Here is a 22,357-nt window from a genome sequence, read left to right on the forward strand (position 1 = left end):
TCAAAATAATTTATGTCCTTCATTCTTCAGGCTTCCATTGTAGAAGACAGCTATAAAGTTAGTTTACATCCATTGGGATTTTATTTTAAGGATTAACTACACAGTCTTTTAAGTTATACCTTATTTATGGGACCTCAAAGTGAACAGTTTTTGAATGAAGTCCCAAGTCATGATGTACACAGTGATTGGGTGCTTTCTCCTTCCCATAAACTACAGTCCTCTTCTTGGGGTTTACTGTGGCTTAGAAAGGGTGCCGCCAGAAGTGAGTTCTGTGTGTATTTTTATAGGAATTAATTAATAAAAGCCTCCATGTATTTGAATATTTTTCAGTTTTTTTTTATTGTAGTTGATTTCTAGTTTCATATTATGTGGCCAGAGAAAATACTTGATATGGTTGATTTTAATCTTCTTGAATTTATTTAGACTTGTTTTGTGTCCCAACATGTAGTCTATGTTTGAGAATGTCCCATGTACACTTGAGGAGAATGTATACTCTGCTGCTCTGGGATGAATGTTCTGTAAATATCGATTAAATCCATCTGAGTCAGTGTGTCATTTAAGGCCTCTATTGCTTTGTTGATTTTTCTGTCTGAAACATCTATCCATAGATGTCAGTGGGGTGTTAAATTCCTCTACAATATTTCTATTGCTGTCGATCTGCTTCTTAATGTCCACCAAGATTTTCTTTACATAGTTTAAGTGCTCTTATATTAGGTGCCATATGTTTACAAGGGTTATATCCTCTTGTTGGACTGATCCCTGTAGTATTATGTAGTGACCCTTGTTGTCTCTTGTTATGGACTCTGTTTTTGAAGTCTATTTTGTCTGATTATCTAAGTATTGGTACCCTAGCTTTTTTTTGTTTCCACTTGAATGGAATATTTTTTCCATCCTTTCACTTTCAGTCTGTATCTTTTGTTCTGAGATGCATCTCTTGTAGACAACAAACATATGGGCCATGTTTTCTTGTCCATTCAGCTCCCCTATGTCTTCTGTTGGAGAACTTAATTCATTTACATGTAGGTTGATAGGTATTTATTTATTGCCATTTTATTCACTATACCTATGTTCTTCTTTCTATTTCTCCTCCTCTTCTTCTTCCTCCTCCTCTTCCTCCATCTTCTCCTTTTCCTTCTTCTTCTTCTTGACCCTTTAAAATTTCTTGTACTGCTGCTTTGGTGGTAATGAACCTCTTTACCTTTTTTTTTTTCTGGTGAGCTCTTTATGTCACCTCCAGTTTCAAATTATAGTCTTGCTGGACAGAGTAGTCTTTGTTGTTGAGCTTTGCTTTTCAACGTTTTGATTATTTCATGCCATTCTTTTCTGGCCTAAAGTGTTTCTGTTGAGAAATCAGCTGACAACCTTGTGGGAGTTCCCTTGTAGGTAACTGTCTCTCTCTTGCCACTTTTAAGATACTCTCTTTGTCTTTAACCTTTGCCATTTTAATTATGATGTGTCTTGGTGTGGGCTCCTTTGAGTTCATCTCAATTGCGACTCTCTGTGTTTCCTGAATTTGTGTGACTTTTTCCTTTACCAGGTTAGGAAGTTTTTAGCCATTATTTGTTCAAAACTGCCTCTCTATCCCTTGCTCACTTTTGTTCCTTCTGGTACCCCTATGATGCAGATGTTATTATGCTTGAAGTTGTCCCACAGGTCCCTTAAACTTTCCTCATTTTTAAGAATTCTTCTTTTCTTGTTGATGCCCTGCTTGGTTGCTTACTGTTTTCTTGACCTCTAAATCACTGATTTGGCCTTCTGCTTAATCTGACTTACTGTTGATTACTACTAATGTATTCTTCATTTCAGGTATTGTATTCTTCATTTCTGACTGATTCCTTTTTTGTGGTTCCTCTGTCCTTTTAAATTTTTACTATCTCTATTTTGTGGGGGGGTGCTCCACCCACAGGCCCCCCCCTCACTGGCCGCCATGGATGAAAATAAGTCTACCAAGACATGATCTGCTTGGGGAGGAAAGGTGGCCAATCTCTCACAGGAGAAGGACCAAGGGCCTTTTCCTCAGTGGCTTTTATTGGGTTTGTTTACACAGGAATTCAGGTAAAGCTCATTACTCATTGCTGGGAAGTAAGGGTCAAATAACAAGGAACTCTGAGGGCCTATTTTGAGTCAAGGTCAGATAGCTAAAGAGCTGTAAAACTTTGAGGAACAAACTTACTCCTTGTTTGGACCCTTATCATTTAATTGAGAGCATTCTAAACAAAGCAGGTTTCACAGGATTTTACATATTCTTTCTTAGGCCTGACTGCCCGGGGAACCTGCCCTTTCCAGCACAGGGCTGCACTACCCTCCGTCATTGTTTCAGGCTTAGGTGGAGCAAGGGAAGTAAGGCAGCCAAGAGATTAGGAGATTTTTCTCGCAGACAAAGAGGACTCAGGCTATGTCAAAGCCAAGGGGCAAGGGCCCATCACCCCCTTTTGCTGTAGCCTCCAAATTCCTTCCTTGGGGGCCTGCCACATGATTGTGCCTGTCTTAGATTGTTCCCCCCTTGGGGAATCTTACCCGTCATTGACTAACTGACCAAGCATTGGGGGCCAGGCAGGGTGAAGTAAAAGGAGCAGAAGCGGTGCTCCTGCCAGGGAGATAAGCTTTCATCTCCTTGCCGGCTTATGGTCCAAGGTCGTTCCCTCAGCCTTAACCTTGGTGAGGGTTACAGCTTCTGATACCAGGCAGGGTGGTTCCCAACACTATTTAAGTTCTCACTGAGATTGTCCAGTCTTCCTCTAAGGTCCTTGGGCATCCTTATAGCCATTGTTCTAAATTCTTACAGGTCAACTTTCAATCTCAAATTTTTAAATACAGGTTTTCTACCTTTGACATTTGACCTATTTCTGATTCTTTTTTAGTGAGTGTGTGCTTAGATATCAAAACTCATTTTATTACAGAAATGTACACAGCTTGTTTAAAGTAAATACTCATTACCGAGGAGCTGCTAGGAGGGAGCATGCATGGATATTGACACAGAGTTTGCTGGTGACATTCCCTGTAACCTTCAGGGTCTTAAAGGACTTTCACATGTTCTACTCCAAGACATGTTTCACAAGTAGATTTTAGATTCAAGTTTTGTTTTTAAAGGTAGCTATTTTAAAAACAATTTCAGGCTTGTCTGGGGCCATAATGCCTGGACATAGTTCCTTTTCCCTTTGTATAGCCTCAAATTTTTTGTAACTTTAATTTTGTTGATGTGACATGCTGCTGTGTACTATTAAAGACAGCACGAAAGAGCAAGCAATTCCAGGTTTGCCAGTAGTGAAATACCTGCTGAAATATCATTCACTAATCAATTATTGTAATCTGCTTTAGGAATAATGTGAAAAGGAAAAGGAAAGTGGGTATCACAATCTACATCTATGACTTTAAGGTTTTATCACTATTTCTGTAGTTACTGCTATTCTTTCCGATGTCCCCTTAGTGTGGCTTGCAAACACCATATAAACAAATATGTGTTTATTTATTCTCAGTTTTCACATACATCGTATTCTACCATGTATAATGTGCACCCATGTTTTTGGCCCAAACTTTCAGGAAAAAAATCTTTAGTTTTAATTTTTAATTAATTAACTAATTACTTTATATTTAGATACTTGTTTTTGTATTTAAAGAAATTTTAGCATTTATTTTTAACATATTATGGTACAAGAAATTTCATGTAACATACAATTACAAAACAGAAGAAATACAAGGTATTTCAGATACTACCCATGCATAATGCACATCCTTATTTTCCCCTCAAAAATTTGAGCAAAAAAGTACACATTAAACACAGCAAACCACAATAATTCAGACTTTATCATATTTTACAATTTTTTAAAATATGAAATTGTTTTGACTTCTTTAACTTTTGTATTGATCCTTTGAGTGACAAGATGCACTGGCTTTCATTATATAATAACAAAACATCATTTGCCCCAAAATATAACAAAACCTGTGTATCACACAAAAAAATTGCCATTACTATGTAAATATTCTGGATTATCTATACTTCATTTCAATAGAAGTTTCTGATTCAAAGGACATACAAATGAGCATATCAATTCTTTTCCCAACTTCCTATGTATTTCATTTTGTGAAGTTAGGGGAGCTTTCCTAACATTTTGTGTGTTGTTGAACAGTTACTATTTGGAAATGTTACTTTTCAATATTTACAGCTCATCATAATTTATGCCAAGACTTTCATTTTATGCATCTTCAGGGCTGTGCGCCCAGATCTGGAGTGGTGTTGTTATCAAAAATACTCCTTGGGGATATCTAATATAGGATTTCTTTGTAAATATTATACCTTCAAAACCAGATCCTTTTCTATTGGCTAGATGAAATATATATGATGAAATGCATATGCCTTCTTTATTGCATCCTCAGTGGGTTAGTTTCTTTAATGCATAATAAATCACAGGCTCTAACCTCTCTAGAACATGTATAAGGAGACAAGATGGATAAGCATATTGTAGATACAAACACAGCATAAAACTACCATGAACTAAAATTTAGCATATTACCAGATACATATCACTATTTCTCTTTACTGTACTTTTTTCTACACTTAATGGCATTCTCATACCCCAGTGCCTTATCAGAGAATCTGCAGTTAATTAGATTAAATACAAAAAGCTATTGCAATCTGGAGAATTGGTAAAATAGAGCAAAATATTTTTACTCTGATGATTTAAAAAAATGGGACAATATATCTCTTTCCAGATTAATAGTCCCGTAATGTTTTTAAACATTTTAAAACATAAGATAGTTAAATTATTATTATTAAAGCCAATAATACTTGCATAGTTATAGAAATAATTTTCCAAAGAGGACACATATATTGATATGCATTGTATGAAAAAGAGAAATCATTATTTTAAGTAGTTACATTAACACAAATAACTTGAAAGGGTGCAACCTGCACCTTGCACTCTCTTATGCAATCCTGAAAATTTATACACAAAAATGAACTACTTTAAAAGTAGAAAGGTCAGGCCTGGCTGGGTAGCTTGACTGGTTAGAACATTGTCCTAATACACCAAGGTTGTAACCTTGGTCACAACCAAGGTTGTGGGCTCAATCCCTGGTCAGGGCACACACAAGAAGCAGCCAGTGAATGCACAAATAAGAGGGACAAAAAAAATTGATGTTCCTCTCTCTCTCTCTCTCTAATATCATTTTTTTAAAAAAAGTTATTGTTCTTTAAAAGCAAAATAGTAGAAAGGCCTAGAGAGGGAACAGTTGAAATAGGAGTTCGCTGTGCTGTAAGTTCTGGCAGTCACTGAGCGCTGTAGATGGCCAGGAGATGGGAGAGTGAGAATGATATGGTATCCCTGGTTGATGGGGTCCTGCAGTCTTCCACACCTGGTCTGTGAACCCTTCCCATGGAAATCAGAACATCTTTCTGTCCCCCCTAAGGTGTTTAACTGGCCTTATACCCCAAGATTCCCAAAGCCAAAAACCTAATGGGCATAACCATACTAGCAACACATTATGGATGGATAAAAAAGAATACATTGTGAGGCATCAACACACCTGTGACTGTTAGCGTACATTTCTCATGGGAATATTGAGGTTATTGGCTTGTGTTCTGACATGGTTTTTCATTTGAGACATCAAGGGTCAAGCCTGACCAATGAGAGTCAGGAATAGATCTCACCTATAAGATAAGAGTATTATTCCTGTTCATCATCAGGGGGAGATGCATCTCCAGACAGGACGCCTGGTGTGAGAAAGGGAATATCAGGTACATGACAGAAGTCAGACTTTGGGGGATTTAGGAATCTATGACTCTGTTCCCACTACTAGGAATCTCCTACTTTTAATACCTATGGCTCTTTGGTTCCTGGAGTAAAAATAAACAGAGGTTTTCCTGGGCTGAAGGCTCTCAAGAAATTTTGCTGAATTAATTTCACCTTTGTGCATTTTAGGAGCAGGCTATGAATGTGTCAAAAATACATGTAAAGGATTTCTTTTATCTCTCTTGCTTTCCTGGTCTGTGTGTCTCTTTCTCTTTCTCTCATACACATGAGCACATGTATATGAAAAAAAGAAAAACCTTCAGTCATTTTAGCATTTTCCAGTTTCCCCTCAGTTCTTTGCTCACTCCAACACCATTATTGTACACATCCCATAATAAGCAGCAAGTATGTTACCAGCAGAGATAACAATGCCGTATTTGGCTTCAAAGATCATATCTTTTTTGTGTGTGTGTGTGAGCTTTTAGAATCTTATTACAGAAAATAACATGTCCTTCATCACTGAAAATATTTCCAGATAACTCTGTAGCTCAATATGTTTGTACTGAAATTGTCTTCTGGATCCTGCTTGGTGTTCCACATCGGTGGATCAGATGAATGCCAAAATTACATTTATCTTACATGCCAAGTAGACAAAATATGAAGGCAACATTCTAAGACAGAAGGGAATGCAGCTTATCCCTACTAGAAAGATAAGCACAGTGTTTGAGCAATGACGTTAACAGTGCTGGATCTGAGGAACCTACGGAAGAGAAACCAATTCACATCTTTCTGCTCGAGCAGCAGACCCGCAAAGCTCCTCTGACTGCAACGGAAGCCCGCTGTCAGCACTGCTCCAGGGTGTGGGAAGGTGCCAACCTCTGTGCCAGTGGAACTAGAAGCTTGGGAAAAGACCTGAGCAAGATGTTCTTTTGCATCCGAGGGTCTCATGCGCAGGGGAGTGGCAGCATACCTCTCAGTTAGGAGAGAGAAAGTCAGTGTTACAGGTGATCGTGTCTAGAGCCAGGCACTGGCTGTGTTTTTTTCATTCCTTAGCCAGTGGTTAGTCCTCAACCAAGCCTAGCTAACACGACTAAATGCCAAGTGAGATGCTTTATATGCATTCAGAGCCTTAGACACCACCATAGGCCCACTGTATCTCATTTTCTGTGAAGTCTGAGATTCAGTTCTCCTATGGGTGGAATTGGGTCTTGAAAGAAAGAAAGAAGGAAAGAAAGGAAGGAGGGAGGGAGGGAGGGAAGAAAGAAAGAAAGAAAGAAAGAAAGAAGAAAGAAGGAAGGAAGGAAGAGGAAGAGGAAGGAAGAAGAGAAGGAAAGAAAGAAAGAAAGAAAGAAGAAAGAAAGAAAGAAGAAGAAAGAAAGAAGAGAAGAAGAAGAAGAGAGAGAGAGAGAGAGAAAAGAAGGAAGGAGGGAGGGATATGTTGGTAACTTCCATCACCTCAGAATGTGATCTTATTTAGACTCAGGGTCTTTACAGAGGTCATCAATTTAAATGAGGTTTTTAGGGTGGGCCCTAATGCAATAAGACTGATGTCATCTTTAAAGGGAAAATTTGGGCGCAGAAACAGACACGCAGTGCAGAAAGACAATATGAGTAAACAGAGAGAAGGTGGCCACCTGCACACACAGGAGAGAGGCCCTGAAGAAGTCTTTCCCGCAGCCCTCAGAAGGAACTAATCTTCTTGACACCTTAGTTATGAACTTACAGCCTCTGGAATTGTGAGAGAATGAATTTCCGTTGTTTAAGCCATCCAGTTTATGGTACACTGTTACAGCAGCCCTAGGAAACTAACATAAGTTCCATTTTGGTTTTATCCCTATAGTCAAAGGGAGGAGAAATTTAGGATTATAAGCACAGTCTACTTCCATAGAAATCAGGAACACCTCCCGGGCCTCCAAATCCATCACACCAGGGGCTTTTCCTTCTTCTGATGCAGAAGGTGAAGTTGCGTACAGAGCACTGGTGGGGGAGGGGCTGCAAACTGGAGACCTCATTTATCTTGAATAGGCAGATTCTGAGGGGTCCTGGAATTATTTCTTGTTACTTTCATCTTCTAAATATATTCAGGAATTATTTGATTTTCCAGAACTTTAGTCTTCCTGCCTAAAAGATGCTTACCATTTCTCTTCTAGGTATTCTTTTAGCTTAAAGAGTGACTGGCCCAGGCTGGGTAGCTCAGTTGTTAGAGCATCACCCCGAATCACCAAGGTTATGGGTTCAATCCCTGGTCAAAGCACATACAAGAATCAACCAATTAGTCCATAAATAAGTGGAACAATAAATCAATGTTCTGTCCCTCTCTCTCCCATCCTCTCTCTAAAATCCATCAATCAATAGAATTAATTAACGAGTCAGTGTGATATGCCTAGCATATACTAGGAACTCAATGCATGTTAGTTCCATTTCCTTTCTGTTCCACTTTGCTCATTGACCAAACTAAATAAGCAATCAAAATATAAACTCATTTCTGTGACTCAAACTGCTCATCCATCAGTGAGGGTAATAATAGAACCTACTTCAACTTGCAGGGTGGTTGTGCGGATGAATGGGTGGTTGCATGTAAAGCATATGTACAGCATTGGCCTGGGAATGTTGAAGCACCCAGTAACTGCCAGCCAGTACTATTTCTACTATCACCACAGGATCATTAGCATCTAATGGGGACAGTCACCATGTAATGACATAACCATTCATTTGGAAATGGAAATGCCAACAGGAAAACTCAAACAAATAAATTAATGATTATTTCTCTAGATGGTTTTAGCCTTTACCTGTTCATTCAGCTAACCTTTATTTTTCTGTCTCAGAGACGAAACCCAGCACATGATAAATGAAGGGTCCGATATCCCACAGGAGAGTCCTCCCAAGTTCCCTCTGTGCAATTACATCTTACAGAAGTGGATTGTGTTGATGATCAAAATTCCTCCTCAGTTCAAAACCAAGTGGGCACCAGAGATAAAGCATCAGTCCCCACAGAAAGACCTTCAAAATTAGATCTCAAGTTAGATATCGGGTAAGTATCATACAAAGTAAATGAATGTGAGAAGCATTTGCCAGGTGTCCAAAACTTCCAGGTAAAATCCTTTTCTTCTTGATTCAATTCCATTAAGTGGTTTGCATAATTGTACTAATTTCCATAAGACATTGAAATGGAAAAGATAAAAAATAAGCACTTTTGAATGAGGAACAAATAGGTGGGGAAAGCTTCAACAGCTTTACTCTTGGCTATAACTCCCTCTGCAAAGTTTCAGGGCTTTGAAGAATGACTCAGAAAAACCACTCCATTTCATTCCAAATAATCCAAGTACGAACCAGAACTGTTAGATAACTAACTCACGTCCCTGTTTTATGTTTGCATTTAGCTTCTATTTAGGCAGGCATCAGGTCGGGGGAAATCTTTTCCTGCATAAAGCGAAGAATGCTGCCCACACAATCATGAATGAGCATCATTGCCAAGGGATAAAACTCCCTCATGGGCAGTGTTATTGAGGTGGTTCCATCACCATGGGGACGTCCGAGTGGAGAACAGTGGGCATCTTGTAAGATCCTCACGTGAGGGAGGGAACCTTGCCAAGGCCTCTGAGAAGGAAAACATTTAGCATTCTATTTGCACGGGTCAATCGTGGTCACAACAGAGTTTTATTCTTTTTCAAAGTCTCAAGGCAGCTTCTGTGTTTGAGATCTTCCATACATCACTCAGTAACTTCAACATAAACTCTGCTTCCTCATGGAAACTTCTCCTCAGGTTACAAAGTACACGAAAACAAGAGGGAGGGTGCGGGGGGGAAATTCCACTCTGTAGTTGGTTCACTTTGTGTAACTGCAACAACAGGGACATTGATCAGATTTACTCCTATGGGAAAGTTACAAGAGATGGAGTTATTGCCCAGCGGTATAGGCTGACTTCCACATCTCTATTTTGGGAATAAATACTCTTTAAGAAATCCTGGAGGTGAATGATTAACACACACGGATTGCCAAACAAGAAGACAGAAGATTTGCAGACCTGGGCAGTGGCACTTCCCGTTTACTGGCTTCGGATAAAGGAGCAGCCGTCCCCCCCCCCGAGTCCCACGGTGCGTGCATTCCCCCTCGGAGCTCTAGGGCGAGCCACTTCTGGTTGGCCCGAGACTTCCTCCAGTAATCCGGGACAAATAATGCTGTACTATTTGTGCAGGTTTGTCTCTGATTTTTAAAAGAGCAATTTTATTTCAGCTAACAAACCATTTTCTGGCACGTTTAGCCAACATGGGGGCAAGTTGGAAATAAAACTCTGAAAAAAAATCCCATCTTATATAACTTTATTTTATGAACTTTCTTCTAATGAAATATTTTGGTTAACAAAATTTTGTTCTGAATAAGAGCATAAGTGGAGAAACCATGTGAGAATGACTAACTAGGCCTAGAAAAAATGTAGTGAGATAGAAAGATGATGATGAAAAACTATCTAAAATAAATCTAAATCAATCTAGAGAATTCCCTTTTAGGTTTTATATGTAGTCATAGTAACACACATGTTTCTAATGGTGTGAGAGAGGACAGGACTTCACACTGCAGGCCCTGGAGACAGGCAGCTGGGGTTGGAAGGCTGTTGTTCTCCGCCGTATCCCCAAGAGTTAGATCAGAAGCATTGGCTGCTTTTGTTTCAAATAGTCTTTCGAGGATATTTGTGGAGCAAATAGTCTTTGAAGACAGAGACCGTGTCCCCCTCATGGGAAGGGTAGGTAATGGGCTAGTTGTTGCCCATTACAAAAGACTTGGGTTCTCTAAGCTCAGGGTCCTCTCCCGGAACTCAATCCACCGCACATTCAGGTGTCACCCGGCTCTCTTCATGTTGCTCTGTAGAAATGAGGCTTTCATAGGACCAGTGTACATGCTGACACTCTAGCTACTGCTACTGCTGTTAGATGTCCTCTGTCTCTGACTCAGGAGACACGTGTCTTTTGTCAGCATTCATGAAATTCTGTAGGCTGACTTGTTATCATGCAAATACAGTAACATCTCAAACCCTTCACAATTCTTGATAATGTTCAATGTCATTACCATTAGAGGATGCAAATTAAAGTACCATGAGTTACTACTACATATGTAGTAAATGGCTAATATTTAAAAAAAAAAAGCTTGCAAGGATGCAGAGCAACTGGAACTGGTGGGAATGCAAAAATGGAACAGCCACTCTGGAAAACAGTTTGCAGTTTCATATGAGTTGAACGTACACTGGCACATGACCTAGCAATTCCACACACAGGCATTCAGCATAAAGAAATCAAATGTTATGGTCATACAAAAACCTGCCTACAGTGTTTCTTTCTCTATAATTGCCCCCAATTTTAAACAGCCTAAATGTTCTTCAATGGCTTCAACAAATAAATGAATTACGGTCCAAGCATACAATGAAGTACGATATGGCAATACAAAGGCGTGAACGACAGAAACAGAGGACAACTTGGGTGAACCTCAAAGGCATGATTCTGAGTGAGAGAGGCAAGTCCCAGAAGGCTGCACGCTGTGTTATTGCATTTATATGCCTTTCTCCGAAAGACAACATGACAAGAGCAGAGAACAGGTCAGTGACTGCCAAGAGTTCAGGGTGTGGGGAAGTTGTGACTAAAAGTGGGTACATGAGGGAGTTTTTGGAGGTGATGGAACTGTTCTGTATTCTGACTGTGGCAGTGATTACATGAATCTATGCAATGCTCAAATTCATACACTGCAGAAAACAGCCAGTTTTCTCATATATTACTTAAAAAATGAAATAAAAAATTTTCATTAAAATGTTCACCAGTGTAATCTTACACACCATTTCATAAGTTGCTAAGCAGTATATAATATTTTGGGAAATAACATGTAAAGTGTACAGATCTTGATGGTATAGGTTAACAAGTTCAACAAACATGGCAGATACGTGTTTTGCCCTAAAATTCTAGATCTGTTTCTTTTGAGACACTTAAACCTTTTTATTGTCATTTTCTCATCATGAATGCTGTTATGGCTCATCTCAGTGATTCTACAACATTCTATTTTCTTCTCACTTTATCTGTTTATTTGCCCTACAGTCTCTGAACTTACTCGAGTAAAAGGCAATAACTTAACTGCCTCAAGTAATTCATCTAAACTAAATTTGTACTTTTAGGTAGTATTTTATTTTTATTTTTTGCTTTGTCCATAATAAGACCCAACATTTTCATTATTTTAATATAATCAATGTATCCATATATATTAATTTATAGAAAGTTTTGCACTGAAACTTTATAAGCTCAGTAAAGCCAGCTATAACTTAAGTACAATGAAATAGTAAAAAGTCTTTTTAAATATAAATGCATGACTAAGAATGAATTTCTCAAATGGATTTCATCTTCTTTCTACATATCTATGAGTCTTTCAAATATATTGATAAAACATTGTCCTTCAGCCAATGCAGTTATAAAAATGAACAAAAGTTTTATAACCAATAACTTACAGCATGATGATATGTAAAGCGTGACAGAAAACATCTAACTCCAGGGCCAAGAGAATTATAAAAAGTGTTAGAGCTTTTTTTAGCTAGATGCAAATGAATTTTCAGTGAGAAAAAAAGGATAATCAAATAGCTTAGAAAGAACGTAAGATGACATATATAAATTTTACTCAAAGACAGTGAGAACTGAGAAGGAGCCAGTTTAAATCAGCACAACTTTTTTACAGTTCGTTCACATTTGAACCCTGGTGGTAATTAGAGACAGGACCAAACCTGTTCTTTAACCAGTCCGGCGAGCGAAAATATGACCGATTCTGTAGAGGTAAAGACACAGTTTCACCCCAGCAATTCTCACGCTGAGAACGAAGGTGATCCTTCCACAACAGGCAGGGCCTCTCTTGGATCAATGCTTTAACACCTCCTGGTTTCTAATTTAGCATTTTTGAGATTTGGTGTTAACCTGCACAGTTGACCTATTTGCCCATTTGCTCCTTCTTTCCAGATCCAGAGCGGGCTAAAACATGGTGTCTCAGGAAAAACTCCTGGCAGGCATTTCCAAAGGTGTAGCCTCTCCTTATTCTACTGGGAGCATCATGTAAATCAGATGCTTTTTTGTCTGCTTACTTTTAATTTAGTATCAAAATAATGCATTATACATATAAAATGGAGTGCCCCTATAGCTCTGGATGAGCCTGGGTCAGTCAGATGCTCTGAGAGGTGTGGCTTTCCTAGTCTGCCCACGACTCCCCAGAACCCTGGCAGCAGTTGTTCCGTGGGGTATACCTTCCTGCGCGGGTTTCTGCTTTAATAATACTGGACGAAGTTCCTTTATCTCAGGGCTTTGTAAATAGAACAAAATTGGATCATTTTACTGAATGAACCTCTCCTGTAGGATCCACTATATGGTACACCAAGTTAACCTAAGCACTAGTATATTTAAAACATATTGCATGTCACATGGAGGTCATGGCTGTTCTTGTGATAATCCCTATCTCTTCTTACAGAAAGTGGGTGCCGTTGGAACTGAAGCAGGGATGGCTAAGAGAAAGAGAAGTCCTTGTTTTCTTCTTGACCTGACCCTATGCCTCCACAGCTATCCTGATATTATTACACGTGTTCATCATCTTCTGGCAACTATATTGTTTAATTTACCATTCTGACCCTTTGTCAGGACTTTCCTCCCAAGGGAAAAGCAGTATCAGGCTCTTTGACTGCAAATAACCAAGGTTCAAACTTCAGAATTCCTCCTCACTGGCTGTGTGAGACTTAAACATAAAAATCTCTGTCATTTGGAGGGTTAGCAGTGGGGAGGGGGAAGGGAAAGAAGGGGGGAAAGGTATAGGGAATAAGAAGCATAATTGCTAGGCACAAAATGGACCGGGGGAAGTTAAGAGTAGTACAGGAAATGGAGAAGCCAGATAACTTATTTGTATGATGCATGGACATGAACTAATGCTGGGGGCAGGGGGAGACACTGGAGAGGGAGGGTGCAGGGCAGAGGGGGATAAAGGAGAGAAGAAAAATGGGACAACCGTTAATAGCATAATCAATAAAATATACTTAAAAAATCTTTTGTGCCTCAGTTTCCTGGTCTGTAAAATAGAGAATAGTATCTGCCTTATAGATTTGTTGTGAAGATGCAATGAGTTGGTTGTACAGGAGGTTATAATAGAGCCCTGTATAGCATGGGCACTGCATAAATTTTACCTACTTACCAAACTGTAAGCCACAGAAAGCCAATTGATAGCCAGAGGCCTGGAGAGCATGGGCCTGCAGAAGAAAACATGTAGAGGGAAAAAAGGAAAGGGCTATGGAATAGAACTCTGTGGCTCAAGTTTCGACTCCTGTGGGATTTCATTTCTGTGAAGAAATTCTTCTGTGGTTAGAAAGATGTCTCCAAACTCACTTGAACAGCAGGAGAGGATCTTATTCAGCTTTGTGTCCTCGGTGCCTAAAACACGGCTGAATATGTGTAATAGATGTTCAGTAGATGCTTCTCGAATTAAAGTTACTGACTTACGAGTAGAAAACTGGCCTATATCCTAGGCACAATTATCCAATTCCTAGGCCCGAGTCTAATTTCTCTTTCTAATCTGGAGAATATTAAACTCAATTGACAAGATCAAACCGAAAGTTTGGAGAAGAATTTTTGAACAGTTTCGGAGGGGCAGGAACCTGTAGGTAGAGGTATAATTCTAAGAAATTGACCAAATGAGAATGTCACAAGAAGCAATCAACACAGGACCCAGCTCGAGAGGCTGTTGACATTCTGTGTAATTACTGCAAGTGCACCCTGGGTAGTCCACACTATTGTAAACTGCATTCCCTACACTGTGTGGCATTAAATTAAAAGGGGGGAAAAAAAGCAATGAAGTTATAGCCATTAGCAAAGCTGAATTGGAACTCCTAGAAAATGTCAAGGAGATCTTAATTGTGCTTTATAAAATGGTCTCCTAGGCTAATAAGATATGATCTAAAACCATTAGGTATGAGAAGGTAAACATTTTAAGAGCACTTTTTTTTTTCCAAAAGGCTCTTCATCTCTATTTGACAACTCTCGTTCAGCCTTGAGGTAAAGCACTGCAGTGTTCTGAAATAACAGACATTGTTTGTGACAGAGGGAATGGGACCCGGTGGTGCAGCAGGGTATTCAAAGATAATGTATGAGGAGCAAGGATGTCTATAAATTTGATTCTTAAGTCACACATCACATTCCCCACCTCCCACCCTGGCAGAGAGGGTGAGCAGGTATGTTCTAAAAGTTATTCCCCTGTCACGTAGCACGCAATTCCAAAATGCTGGGAAACACCCATTATTCTGACAAGCTTCAGAACACATAAATCTATTTAGCCTTTTATAAATGACTGAAATTCATCCTCTCAGGGTCGGAATATCGCCAACAGGGAGCCATATATTTATGTCTTGTTTTTTCAATGAGCTTCCGAGCTAAGACCGTAGATCCTTGAATCCCTTTAGCTCAGAGATTTTACAGTTCCTGCTCTCCATTATTGATGGAAGTCAGCAGCAATCAAACACAGAGGTCAATGTTATTCTGTCCCTGGGAGATGCAAAGTCTTGTCTTCCGTTTCTGGTTTAAGGAGTACACTCTTTACCTTGGTTCTTATTTTACATAATGTTAAAGTAACATGAAGAAATGTCTACTATTCAGTAAGACGTGGGTCTAAGTGAGAGGCCGAGTCCCTTCTACCTTCTTCACCACTCAGTTAACAGAAGGGACAGTGAATTACCTCTAAGGAGGTAAACACGTGAAAAGAAGTGCCAGAAATGAACGTGTGTGGATTGTACAAGTGCATTCAATTAAAACCCATCAAGTGAAAAGGCAATTACCAAGGCAGAGCTTTTCTCAAATAGTTCCTGCAGTTAGAAACGACGAGTGGCTACGGTTTGGTTCTGTTTGTAAACACAGCTTAGAAATCATTGTTGGGACATGCGGGCTTTGGTTCCAGTTTGTCTCAATCTCGTGTGTATTTTGGCAAGCAACCTAATGCTTCTTTATACGCTTGTTTCTCCATTTGTATGGGGGAGAACACTAGCACCGGGTGAAATTTGTACAGTGCTTTGGGACACCTGCACACGTGCTGTTTTGAACAGATATTAAGACGGTACTTGTTTAATCTACTGCAAAATCAGAATAATACTTGTCTTAATGCTGGTTGGCTAGTGTTTACTAAAGTGTGTTTGTTTCATCAAACATTAGCTCTTTTGGATTAGATGTTACATGAAATGGGTCTGCTTTTGTCAAATAAATTTATGAAGCCCGAAGGTAAACAAAGTTAAACAAAGGCCTTTGCTAGGGGACTTCTCAAAGCTTTTAATATGTTAAAGAGCATTATGAACCTCCTAGATGGGTATGGTGTGTGGTGTTTCCCAAAGTTGTTTTACAATAGCATTTATTTTGAACTTTGACTTTGGAGTCACAAGAAAGCTTTTGTGAAACGCTTGGCAGAAGAATAAGCACCATGAACAAGTGCAGTCCAAAGTCTTGAAGAGGAAGCTCAGTGCTGAAAAGCATCTCTGTTCTTTTAATACTATCATAGAAGCTGCCTTAGTTGACTTGCAGTCAACTCACAGGCCAGCTATTCATCACTGTGTATAACGTACTGGTTGAATCATATTGAATTTCTGGTTTTGTGGGTCCAAAAATGGTGGAACACCAGCATTTTCAGGTACTTCTACCTGATATTAATGTCCCTGGTGGCTTGGGCCCTAGGGCTAGTGGGTCGAATCTAGTATGCCTACAAACTTCCTCTCCCACAGGTTGAATGATACGTCGACCAGGATCAGTTGTGTTGCTCCCAAACATTTTGTGACAGTTGTGCTTGTTTATGGAACCACATAATGTAATTAGATATTGTGTAAACCCATAGAATAGTAATATGAGGATGAAAAGAAAGTTGTTGATTCAATGAGAACTAGCCTGAATGCTTTGTTTAGATTCACTATGGTGAGATTTTAAAAATTGCTGTTGCCTGAGATCCATACCTGAAAGACTAAGATATTCTGAAAGATTGGGGAGGGGGGTAGGGTCGTAAAATTGTAGAAGTCTATACTCTGCATTTTAAGTGATTTTTAATTCTCACTGTATACCAAAAAACTGAAACTGGAAATTCAGGGTGATATGTTAGGGTGTGGTTTATAAGGAAGAAACAGAATTCCTATCAGAAGATGTATACTCAGAGAAATTACTTTGATCCTATGTCACAAATTGATGAATACAGAGGGATTATGACCAGATATCTTAATAACCAGCATGGTGTTGACACTGACCGTTCAGAACAAACGCCTGTCCCACCGGAAAGGGCACTCAAACGACTCTACAGACAGGCCAGTGTATATGGGCTGAAAGTCAGTTCTGCCTACAAATCTTTTAGGTTAAAACATGACATTTCGATAGCTTACATCCTTTTAAAAACAATTTCTTACTTTAGACAAATGTTTTGATTATCTGGCCAAATGCTACTCCTGATCACTCAGAAGAAGATGGAATTACAACTATCAATTGCAAGAGGACCTAGTACAATGCAGTTCACGAGGTACTTCCTGTATTATCGTCCCCTTTAAATGGTCAGAAACTGAAGAAGAGAAATCTGGCTCCTGCAAGCAAACGTCCTCCAAGCCCCTTTGAAGCAACCACAGAAACAGGTGGGGGCTATAGAAACCAGAATTTAATGACAGAAATAGTTTCCTTGTTAATCAATCATTTGGTGTAAGCTAAAGGTCACGAAGAGGAAGGGATAAAAAGAGAAGGGGTTTGGAGACTGGATTCCAGGTGCGGTCAGAACAATCGGAGTTTCTGCCCCCAGAGGCAGTTTCTGACATAGATGAGCACGCAGCCAAGGAACGCTGGGGGATGCAGTCACACACGGAGCGTGGGACCGCCCTGGCGTCTTTCACATTCTCATCACTGTGAACCCACAGGGGTGTGTAGGGCTGCCCAGCCGCGTTTCGGAACCACCATCCCGCAGCTTCGTGCCTACAGAAGGGGCTCGGAAACCAGGATTAACTCCAGACACAAGGAAGAAAAATAGCACAGTAAACTCTGGCTCTTAAGTGACAAGCACATGAGGTCTAGTCACAACTTTTGTTTTGAATTAGCTAGAAGTAGTTGCAAGTAATTCCAGTGTTTCTTTAAGCACTGAAATAATGAGTTTGTTAAACAAAAAATATTATGGTTAAACTAAAGTTTTGTTTTTCTTAAATTTATTTTTTCTCTGAAGTCAGTCATCTCTTCTTTTGAAATATCAGTTACTGTTAATCTATGTCTGGAAGAAAGTCTGTGAGTTAGAAGCTACTATTACCACCTGGAAGTGGCTGTTGGCATTGTAGCCTAGTACCCAACTTTGTATTAGGATCATCTGGAAGTTTTAGAAAAATACTGATTTATCTATGATAGCTATTCTGACTAGTGTAAGGTGATATTTCATTGTGGTTTTAATTTGCATTTCTCTGATGATTAGTGACATTGAGCATCTTTTCCTATGTCTGTTGGCCATCTGCATGTCCTCTTCAGAAACAGAAACCCTTTTGCACTGTTGGTGGGAATGCAGATTGGTGCAGCCACTGTGGAAAGCAGTATGGAATTACCTTAAAAAATTAAAAATGGAACTGCCTTATCACTCAGTGACTCCACTTCTGGGAATTTAACCAAAGAAACTTGAAACACTAATTCAAAAGAACATAAGCACCCCGTATGTTCATTGCAGTGTTACTTACAATCACCAAGATATGGAAGCAGCCCAAGTGTCCATCAGTAGGTGAGTGGATAAAATGACTATGGGACATTGACATAATGGAATGCTACTCGGCCGTAAAAAGAAGAAAATTTTACCCTTTGCATCAGCATGGATGGACCTGGAGAACATTATGCTAAGTAAGATAAGGCAGTCAGAGAAAGACAAGTACCGTATGATCTCACTCACATGTGGAATCTAATGAACACACTGAACTAACAAGCAAACAGAGACAGACTCGTAGAGAGCAGGCTGACCGCTTTGGGGGTTAGGGGTTGATGCTGGTGGGTGGAGGGATCGAACCAAAAAGGAAAAGGACTCATGGATGTGGACAACAGTGTGGTGATGGCAGGGGGGAGGGGAGTGGGTGAAGGTGGAAGAGGGCATAAAGGGAATAAACAGTAATGGAGAAAATACAATTAAAAGTATTTTTTAAAACAAGAAAATACTGGTGACAGGGACAACTCCCAGAGATTCTGAGTCCCCTGCTCTGACACTGCAGAGGCTCTGGATTTCTAGAGCTTCTCCCTCAAGTGCTGTCTGTGGACTGGCTGTGTCTGCATCACCTGGGAGCCTGCTGGAAGTTCTGGAAATCCCCATCAGAAGCCTAGAGAATCAGATCTGCACTTTAACAAAACCTCACGTAAACCGTAGGCACATAAAAATGGGAAAACATAGGCAACTTTGCCCATAGGAAGACCTCAAAGTATCATCAACAAAACCTGCATTAGAATCATCTGAAGTATTCATTGTTTGTTTAATGACATGCAGATTATTTCTGTCCTCATCCTAACTCCTGAATGAGAATCTCTGGGGGACACGGAAGGTGTTGAGGTGGGGGGCACACGAGCCTAAGGATTCAACAGCCTAACAACTACAGCTCAGCAAGTGAATCTTGTGAGCATCTAAACTGAGAAGCATAAGGTGGCAGAAAGAGGGAGAGGTTGGTAAAAGGGTACAAATTTTCAGTTACGAGTAAGATGAGTATCTAAGGTGTAATAACATGGTGACTAGAGTTGATAACACTGTATTGTATAATTAAAATCCGCTGAGTGAGTAGAACTTAAATGTTCTCACACAAAAAAGGATAAATATTAGAGGTGATGATGCACTAATTAATGTGATGTAGGGAGGGGCTCCTTTTGTAATGTACCTGTATATATCAAATCAGTTAAGGCAATGGGGGGACTCCTTTGTGATGTATATGTATGTCAAATCATCACATTGTACACTTTAAATGTCTTACAGTTTTATTTTCAATTATGCCTCAGCGAAGCTGGAAAAATAGGCTGAGAACCATTGTTTTAGACGATGTGCATTGAAACTTGCTAAGTTGTGCCTCTGCAATCCTGCTAAGGCTGTGCCTGTGAAAGACTGTGGAAGGGGCTGTAAGCGGGACAGAGCGGGCCTTATCTGAGCAGCAACAGGCATGGGTACTCCATCATGAAGCACAGCTCTTTGCTCCCTAAGTCAAAATAATGCTGACTTTAGAGGAGGAGCAGATGCTCAGACCACCAGTTCTGGGGGGATTTGTGTCTTCTTAGGAACAAGTCAGATTTCAGGGTGTGTAATATGAGGTGCTCGAGTGCCAACACTTAACTGGGATTTGGGACCAGTTCTGGTGTTTTTGTTCCTCAGCAGAATTTAAAATAGCCATTCTCAGAAATCAAGTTCTTTGGTAGGGTCCTAAGAACCTCTTGCAGAAATGATTGACACAGACTCATCCAAACATTTTTCCCCCCTTACCCCAATTAAGCAAGTTTGGGCTATGTTCCCAAATACAGAAGAATGAGCACCCTTCTATGATAACTGCTCCTACACAACCATGGAGGTAGCATCAGTCAGAACACAGCCCTGATGCCCTGGTGGGTGTAGCTCAGTTGGTTGGAACAGTGTCTCTTGGAATGAAAGGTCATGGGTTTGATTCCCTGTCAGGGCACATACCCAAGTTGCAGGTTCGATCCTTTGTCAGGGAGTGTACAAGGAGGCAACCAGTCAATGTCTCTCTCTCATCGCTAAAAGCGATGCAAAAATGTCCTTGGGTGAGGGTAAAAAATAAATAAGTAAAATAAAAATAACAGCCCTGTCAAGTCTCAGAGGGCATAGTCTTTGCTTCTCACATGGGTGTTAGTATTGTCACCCAATTCTGGAACAAAAAAGAATTCCACTGTAACCTCTATTTATTCTAGTAACTCAGGGGACTGCACGTCATCTTATGGCCATCACTGTGGGTCTAGGCCAGACTTCATTTTGTCTTTGTATGAGTTTATGAGAACTGCCATGACAAAGTACTACAAATTCGGTGGCTTCCAATGATAGAAATTTATTGTCTCCCAATTCTGGAGACTAGAAGTCTGAAATTGAGGTGTCAGCCGGGCCATGTTATCTGTGAAGGCTCTAGGTGAGGATCCTTCTTTGTCTCTTCCTGGATCCTGGTGGTTGCCAGCAATCCATGGAAGTCCTGGTCTGTAGAGATGTCATTTCAATTTCTGCCACCATTGCCATGTGGCATTCTCCCGGTGTGTCTTCACGTGGTTTTCCTTCCCTGCACGTGCATCTCTATGTCTCTTCTTTGAAGCATACCAGTCATATTGGATTAAGGGCCCTCCATACTTCAGTATGACCTCATCTTAACTAATTATATCTGCAACAATCCTATTTCCAAATAAAGTCACATACTGAAGTACTGGGAAGGACATGAATTTGGAGAGGGTACTGTTCAAGCCAGTATGGTTTTGATGTTATTATTTTATTTCATTATTTATTATTTTTTTCTCCTTTATTCTTGTCCCCATTCTCTTCCATCCCCCTTGGTAGCAGCTTTTAATTATATTAAACATAAGTCCTTCCATTCCACTTTCCTTCTTTATTTAGATAAATATGCATCATTGAGGATGCAGTGTTGTTAAATTTACATAAATAGAATTTTTACATGAAAAGGAATGGAGTTGTCCTCTGAACCTCATTCTGTTTCATTCACTTTTTTTTTGTGATCTTCCTTGCTGATACATGTCCATTTAACTAATTTCTTCTCACTGCTACACATTCCATCAGCATCAAATACCATGTATGCGCATGCATCCATTAGTGATAGACACCTAGATTACTTTCGACTCTTTGATATTACAAACTACCATATGTTGCAATTGTCATTCTCATCTGCATCTCCTGTGGACCGAGGCATAATTCTCTGGGACATATCCCACAAGTGGGAGTTCCTTGCTATAGCGTGTTTAATGTCACTGCGTTCTTTCAGACTGCTGTGCGAAATGGCAGCACCAACTCACTGTCTCACCAGGAATGTCTGAGGATGTCCATTTCCTTTCTCATTTACAACCTCATTCAGCTTGCTAAATTGTGCCCATCTGATTGTAAAGAAGGGTATCTCATAGTTGTTTTGATATACGATTCTCCAGTTACCAGTGAGGCTAAGTCAGGTGGCATTCTTTTCTCTGAATGGCCCATTTTTGTTCTTTCGCCTTTTAAAAAAATGGGATACTTTGCATTTCTCTTGCTAATTTTTCAGTGTTCCTTATATATTCTATATAAATTATCCTTTCTTTTTTATATCTCTGGCTCCCCACTAACTTTGCCTAGAGATCTCTCCTCTGAGCAGAAATCTTTAAAATTTTTAGTTCAAGCTCTGGCTGGTGTAGCTCAGTGGATTGAGCGCGGGCTGAGAACCAAAGTGTCACAGGTTCAATTCCCAGTCAGGGCACATGCCTGGGTTGCAGGCCACGGCCCCCAGCAACTGCACATTGATGTTTCTCTCTCTCTCTCTCTTTCGCCCTCCCTTCCCTCTCTAAAAATAAATAAATAAAATCTTTAAAAACAAATTTTAGTTCAAGTTTTTTATTTTTAATTCATGTTACAGGAAAATTGTTTTGCTATTTTAACATTTT

The 22,357-nt window shown here is 39.8% G+C and overlaps 1 long non-coding RNA gene across 1 annotated transcript; it reads left to right on the forward strand.

Annotated features, from left to right (window-relative positions):
- Positions 1–16,198: 16,198 nt before the first annotated feature.
- Positions 16,199–17,457, forward strand: LOC118497242. The gene is made up of 2 exons (XR_004899772.1): positions 16,199–16,391; positions 17,154–17,457. It is a non-coding gene; the product is annotated as an uncharacterized LOC118497242 (long non-coding RNA).
- Positions 17,458–22,357: the final 4,900 nt, after the last annotated feature.

The sequence above is a fragment of the Phyllostomus discolor genome, chromosome 11 (genome assembly GCF_004126475.2).
Source record: "Phyllostomus discolor isolate MPI-MPIP mPhyDis1 chromosome 11, mPhyDis1.pri.v3, whole genome shotgun sequence".
In the NCBI taxonomy this organism is placed as follows: Eukaryota; Metazoa; Chordata; class Mammalia; order Chiroptera; family Phyllostomidae; genus Phyllostomus; species Phyllostomus discolor.